The sequence below is a fragment of the Gossypium arboreum genome, chromosome 12 (assembly GCF_025698485.1).
Source record: "Gossypium arboreum isolate Shixiya-1 chromosome 12, ASM2569848v2, whole genome shotgun sequence".
In the NCBI taxonomy this organism is placed as follows: Eukaryota; Viridiplantae; Streptophyta; class Magnoliopsida; order Malvales; family Malvaceae; genus Gossypium; species Gossypium arboreum.
In genome coordinates, this window is record NC_069081.1 from 53612261 (window position 1) to 53619701 (window position 7441).

Here is a 7441-nt window from a genome sequence, read left to right on the forward strand (position 1 = left end):
AAGGTAAGTCATTAAGCATATATTTGGTGTTGATGTAAATGACCATAATATATACACAATTGTGTTTAAATGAGTTGATGTGTAAATGGAAATGTATGTGTATGGAATGATGCCATTGTTGAATGTATAAAGGCAGCAAAATGCACAAGGTATTGGTCTCGGCACTAAGTGTGCGGGTATAAATGGACACGGTGACAAGATTGGCACTAAGTGTGCGGGTTTAAAATTGTACAACACTAAGTGTGCGAGTTTGATTAAATAGCACTAAGTGTGCGAGCTGAAAATATATAGCACTAAGTGTGCGAGCCGAAAATTATATAGCACTAAGTGTGCGAGCTGAAAATATATAGCACTAAGTGTGCGGATTCACTATATGCTCTTGTATTACAATTGGCACTGAGTGTGCGACATTATCGAGTTAATCCCGGACAGCGGATCGGGTAAGTACCTTGAGCTCATGACGAATAGGCAATACGTTCATGCTCGGGGTTGAGCTTGGTAAGCTTGAAATCTATGTGATGATTGCAATTGTATGATTGTGGTGCGAATGAGTTGGTGTGTAAAAATGCCTCAAATATCTTATTGTATAGAATATGAAATGTGGATGTATGACTTGGTATGAGATTGAACCGAAAGGTCCGAGGAATTATGGTATAGTTTCGATATGGATGAAGTACCTAGCCTCGTTTATTGTTTGATGTTGCGAAAACTTTATTAATGGATGGTTGATGAATGCTTATGACTTTCTGAGTTATAAACTCACTCGGTGTTTTCTTGTCACCCATTTTAGGTCTCTTGGACTCGTGATTGTCGCGTGCTCGGAACCGTCGTTGAAGTCATCACACCGGCTGGAAACCTTTTGGTATTGTCTTCGTAATTGAACTAGGAGAACAATTGGCATGTATAGGCTATTATGTTTTGTTGAATTGTGGGTTGTAAACTTTAAGCCATGTGAAAATGGCCTATGTGGTCGTCGAGTGGGATGCTAGAACCTATAGCCACGAGTCTTAGAAACTTTAATTTTGATAAGGTGGCCATAAATTGTGTCATGTATGATGGATGATTAGTAAGGCCAAGGAAAGATTCATGAAATTGACATAGTCTACTGCAGTAACTGTTGCTGACAGCAGCAGTGAGATGAGATTGAAAAATCACTAAAAATAGTAGAAGTAGAATTAAATAGTGAATAAATTATGAAATTGAACCTTGATGAATCTATTTTTATATGGACGAAACGAAACGACCATATGAGCAGTATACTGAGAGATATTAGAGTTCTCGTGAGACAGGGCCAGAACGGTTTCTGGGTCCCCTGTCACGACTTTGAAAATTTACTATAAATTATCCAGAAAGAATTAGAAGTCATACCTTATATGTGCAGATTCCATTTTGAGTCTAGTTTCTTTAGAAACAAACGGCACCAGTATTAAAGCCCTGTACAGAGAGATATTCAAGTTGTAACGCACGAAGGTCAGTGTAGTCGACCCCTGTAACATGGGTGACTTTAACTAATAAACTGTACCAATTTGCCTAACAAAAAATTCTAGAAATAAATCCAGGGATGGATATATGAGTCTAGTTTCAGGGAAAATTTACGGAACTGATTTTTGAGTTCTGGAACTCGAGATATGATTTTTAAGGTGACAGTGACGCAGTTAGCTAGCCTGCCTGGAACTGAAATCAATTATTGTCAAGAGAGAAAAAAGGGAAGTAAGCCCGGTAACACCACGTGTTCAAATCCGGTGACGGTCATGGGTTTGGGGTGTTACAGGTGCGAATTCAATCTAGGGTTTATTCTTATACATATCACAAAAGGGGACAGTTTTCAAGTTTTTATTTTTCACTGTGCAAAAAAACCATTTTCAAATCGGATTTTTCAAAGTACTATGCCACATTAGACATTTTATGAAAGTACAAGTACCATAATAAAATCACATATTGATAGTTTAGGTACCACATTGAAAATTTTTAAAGTACAAGTAGCACATTGAAATTTTATGAAAGTATAGGTACCAAACATGACATTATCTCAAAAATAAATAATTAAAAAAATGAGTTCAAGCTAAGTTCAACTCTTAAATGTTCAAGCTCATGTCTAACCTATAATTAGAACATTCCTAATTTTTTTCTCAAGCCTATTTTCCGAGCTTAATATTTTTTTCCATAATCTCTCAAATATTAAAAAAATATAAATTTGAACAAATAATCTAACCCTTAAACAAGTCTAATGTAGCATATAATTATATTTGTACCAATAAGTTATACCGATCAATTAAATTTTAAGATACATAAAAGTAGTATTGGCATTCTGAGTTTTTTTTTATCAAAATAATATAAAAAAATTAGTTACGAAAATGGTAGGGGTTATATATTATTTACGAAAATAAGACATATTCTACAATGTTTTTGGGTGCTACAAATGTGTCGCTGGCACCACCTTAAAATTTTCTAAACCCTCATTTAATCCTTTTATGTTCAAAAAAATATTTTTTTAATTGATATTATGACAGCCTATTGATCAAGTCATAAAATTAAAGTACATAGAGCTTTCACCATTATTAGATTCTATCTTATGGTTTGCTTTGAATGGTATGTATTTAAGTCAACCATAGTGTGGTTTAAAACCATCAATAATTATCATCCGGCACCTAAAATCACTATAGAAAATGTTTCATTTTTATAAATAATTTACAATCTATATCATTTTCATAATTAAAATTTTATATTATTTTGAGAAAAGAACCCCGATATAATGGTGTTAGTTTTATTTTATTATGTGTGATACTATGAATTTGTATTGGATTCACTTCTTAACTTTTAGAATTATTTTTATTTTTATTTTAAAAATATATTAAATAGTTATATTTTTATTGAATAAAGAGGCGTGCTTTAATTTAAAGAGACAAAACAAAACACATAGGGAGCTTCGCCCATTAATGCGATCCCATCCCCCACAAATCAAAAGAAAATAACAACCAGCAAACCAGCAAAACAACCAAGAGCCATAAAAGTATCACAAAAAAAAAGAAAAAAAAAAGGGAACAGAGAACAGAAGTAGCTAAAGAGTCATTGTCTTTCCCAGCTACGCATGCATGTCCGATAAGAGCAGCAGCATCGACTGGATCTGACACCAAGCAACGAACATGATGAAGCCACAACAACCTGCCATCGAGAAATATAGATCTGGCCAGAAAAAACTCCATCCGAGAGCTCACCTTCAAGATCAAAGATGTCCCCGACGACCAACATCCACAGCCGACATCCAAAAGACATCTCGCTTTCGAATATGGCCTTTGCACTCCAACATGTGACCCACCACATAGCCTCCCCACTTAATATGTTGACATTTAAATCGTTCAAAGCCCACCACCAGCCTTTTTGCGTCCCAGACAAATGCGCTATCGGGCAAACGATCAGTGGCCGAATTCCGTAGCTTAGAGAAGCACCGCAGAGTTGCCTTCGGTTTCAACCCAGCGAAAGCCTAGATCTCGGGCAAAGCGGATAGCCTGCGCAAAAGCCAGGGCCTCCGCTGATAGAGGACAAGGTATTTGCTCCTTCCAAAAGCACGTCGACCTTGATAACAGTCCCTCGTTATTTCTAACCACTACTCCTGCACTTGCAGCCTGGAGATTGATAAAAAGAGCCGCATCAAAGTTAGGACGGACCCACAAATCAGTAGGAGCCTTCCAGAACAGCGGCGCAAAAGCCTCAGAACCAACACGATGCAACAAAAGGGTATCCAACTCGCACAGAAATCCCAAAATAGAGGTGAGTAAATTAGGAATAGAGTGGAAAATACCTCGTGAGTAATCTTATTCCTAGAAGTGTAAAACCCCAAACTCGATCGGGATGGACAAGCTCAAATTTGAAACGTTACATTAACCATCGAAATGACTTTCTAACTAACGACCAGTTGATGCACACACTAACTTTAGAACACTCATTTATAACTAATTAAACATCATTTATTAATGCGGAAGTAATTTGTTAATCATTTTTAAATTTTTTCTAAATATTTAAATTTAAGGGTATTTTAGTCATTTTATCACTTAAGGTTAAACTATCCTTTTTTTTTAAAATTTTTACTTACCTTCTTTTAGTTAAATTATGCATACCTAAAATTTCAGCTTAATTCGAGTTAATTTACTATGTCTAATCCAAGTTTTATTAATAGGGACTAAATCGTAACTTTTATAAAGTTTTAGTACATTTTCAAAATTAAAAATAAAGAGTGCTTTTATCAAATATTAATAGTTACAAGTCTAATTCTAAAATATTACCAAGTTTCCTATCATTAAAGGCTTTAATTAATCTAATCAAGGTTTTGGACTAAATTATAAATTAAGCAAAATACAATACTAAATTACAAAAATAAAAATCAAACCCCAAAAACTCACATGCTCGTGTTAAAAGACACACGTCCGTGTGCAAACTGCTGCACTTATTTTAATAAAAATTCATTTTAATTACTCAATTTTACATATTTTACTTGCCCATTAAATTTGAAATAGCTACAATTAATTATAATAAACATTCACGCATCTCCAATTTAATTTATTTAAAACAAATATGTAACAGTTAATCAAAATTTAACACCCAATTACATGCTTAGCAAACACCAATTAATTCACACAAGCTACATACCTTAGTCGCAAGCAATCTACTCCATGGTAAGCTTCAATTAAACATTTTTAGTATAAAATACATGCTTCATACACTGTGTTATCAACAACCGTATGAACATTCATCAACATATCATAAATCAAACATCAACTAAACATAAAATCATGTATTAAAGCAATTATAAAATCACCAAAATTAAAGTCCAAAATTTAATGTACAATGCCAATTACAAGTAAAATAATACTAGTCCCAAAAGCATCACAATGCCCTTATATAGTCTCTAAAGTAAATTTCTTAAGCCATTATTGAGCCTTATTCTTGGATCGCCCTTGCACTCACTACTTGACTCTTTAAGCCTGAAATTTCTCTGACGAAATGTGAGAGTGTGAGGTTAAAAAGCTCAGTGCATGATAGTAAAAACATCAAGTATTTTACACCCAATCATGCATAAATCAAAGCAATTAAACATTAGTTTTTTAGTCACAACATGTTAACATTTCACCATAACATCACATACTATTTCAAGAATTAAGGATTCATTTTTCCATGGCATGTAAAATCATTTTTTAACACGTAAACATTCAATTTTATAGTCAAAATCAATCAATCATAACACATCCATGGAAAAAAGTAAACATGTAATCATATATTAGATAAATGGATCTCTTAACCCCCACAAATCAAATATAGTCTTTCGAATTGAGCAGGTCGAAGCCACAAGCTCCCTTATAGTGCCTCAAATAACCCGATGAGTGGAGACTCAAGCTCAACACTATTATTTACTCTAAACAAATTACTCCTGTAACACCCCTAACACGTATCCGTCGTTGGAACAGGGTTTCAGAGTATTACCGGAACTTTCAGAACATTTTACAAATAATGTAATAGCCCGATTTAGACCCTAGTCGAAACAGTGGTTTTGGGACCACAAAATCGAGTTAGAAAAATATTTTAATATTATTTTCTGTGCTTACGATATGTGAATTGATATTTGTGAAAATTACGTATGAAAATGTTATCATTTGTGTGCCGATTTTTTAAAAAAGACCTAATCGCGTAAAATGTAAAAGTTACGTGCTATATATTAAGTGTGTTTATTTGTTATGTCTTATTAAAGGAGAGGTTCTTATGTTGTGAATAGACTATTTCAAGCTTGAGTGGACATTAATGGCCTTAATTATCATGAATTATAAGTTTAATTATAAAGGGTAATTTAGTAAATGATGAATTATTATGTAATAAAATAAAACAAGGCATGAAATTAGGCATTTTATGTTCATATTGCCGAAATTTAAAGAAGAAAAAGAAAAAGAAAAGATTTCTAGGGTTCGACCATGCTTAAACACAATTGAAGGTTCGTTTTTGTTCTGATTTTGATAATTTCTCTGTTTTTGATAATTTATTTGTTTTTGTGATCGTTGCTTTGTAATTTTTGAAGCCCATGCCTCAATTTCTAAATTTGATTATGATTTTGAGTTATGCTATTAATGATTTAGAGAGTTTTTTAATGTTAGTTGATGAAATATGGAAGCTTGATGACAGATACATATGTTTTGTCTTTAAATTTTTGATGAATTTAAGTATTTTGGGCTAAATTGTGAAAATAAGATTTTGAGGGACTAAAATAAGAAATAAATAAAATATGTGGGCTTGAATGATCTAAATGAATATTTGGCTAAGCATATGTTTAAAGAAATTTTGTGTATTTTGTGATTTTATGAATTAAGGACTAAAGTGTTAAAACGTGAAAATATGAGGACTAATTTGTAAAATGTCCTAAATATGTGTAAATGGATTGATTTTAAATTAATGTGAGATTGAATAAGTTAAATTTGAATTTATTTAGATCAAAAACCAAAGAAAACAGATTTAGATCGGAGTAAGTCGAAAGTCATCAAGTAGTTGATTTTGTTCGTTTGAATCCGTACGAGGTAAGTCGATATACAAATAAATGTGTTAAATTGAATTATTATTGCTTATATGATATTTTAATTGTGGTGGATGGATATGAGAGCTGAATATATGAAATCCAAGAAAATTCTGACAATGTGACGACGTCCGAAAATGTCCTTTATGAACCATAAGAATAGTAAGGATTCATATGTCATGACATAGGATTTCCAATATGTGATTTCGTGTAAGACCACGTCTGGGGCGTTGGCATTAATTTGAGATTTACATATAAGACCATGTCTGAGACATTGGAATCGTATTTGATTTCGTGTAAGACCCTATCTGGGACAATGGTATCAATATTTGATTACATGTAAGACCACGTCTGGGATGTTGGCATTGTACGAGCTTTTCGAGCTATCCGAATATCCTTAATGATTCTGAACGGTTCAACGGACATTCCGAGAAATGAGTAACTATGTGGTTGTGTATCGACTCAAGTATGTTGGAAATGTATATCATAATTAAGAATAAAAGGTTAGTATTTGAACATATGTAGACATATGAAATATGTATGAGCTATATGAGATTTATAGATATGTGGTTATGCTTTGCCATGATCTATATGATTGAATTGAATTTAAATTATTTATGTGATAAGTTTATTTGTATATGACTTACTAAGCTTTTGAAAGCTTACTTTGTGTGTTTTTCATCCGTTTTATAGATATCGAAACTATTGGAGGCTCGGGGATTGTCGAGGATTATCATTACACTATCAAACTTAATTTTGGTACCTTTTGAAAATGTATATATCAAAGTATGGCATGTATAGGCTAGATAACTTTGAATGTGTTTTAAGATGTGTATATCTAGCCATGTGATATGGCTTGGTTATGGATGAAATTATGAATGAATTTTGGTA

The 7441-nt window shown here is 32.9% G+C and overlaps 2 long non-coding RNA genes across 2 annotated transcripts; one reads left to right on the forward strand and one right to left on the reverse strand.

Moving 5' to 3' along the window:
* Window positions 1–2859: 2859 nt before the first annotated feature.
* Window positions 2860–3964, reverse strand: LOC108476652 (uncharacterized). The gene is made up of 2 exons (XR_001870124.2): window positions 3800–3964; window positions 2860–3623 (listed from the first exon to the last, which is right to left on the reverse strand). It is a non-coding gene; the product is annotated as an uncharacterized LOC108476652 (long non-coding RNA).
* Window positions 3404–7441, forward strand: LOC108476651 (uncharacterized). The gene is made up of 3 exons (XR_001870123.2): window positions 3404–3544; window positions 3623–3768; window positions 7244–7441. It is a non-coding gene; the product is annotated as an uncharacterized LOC108476651 (long non-coding RNA).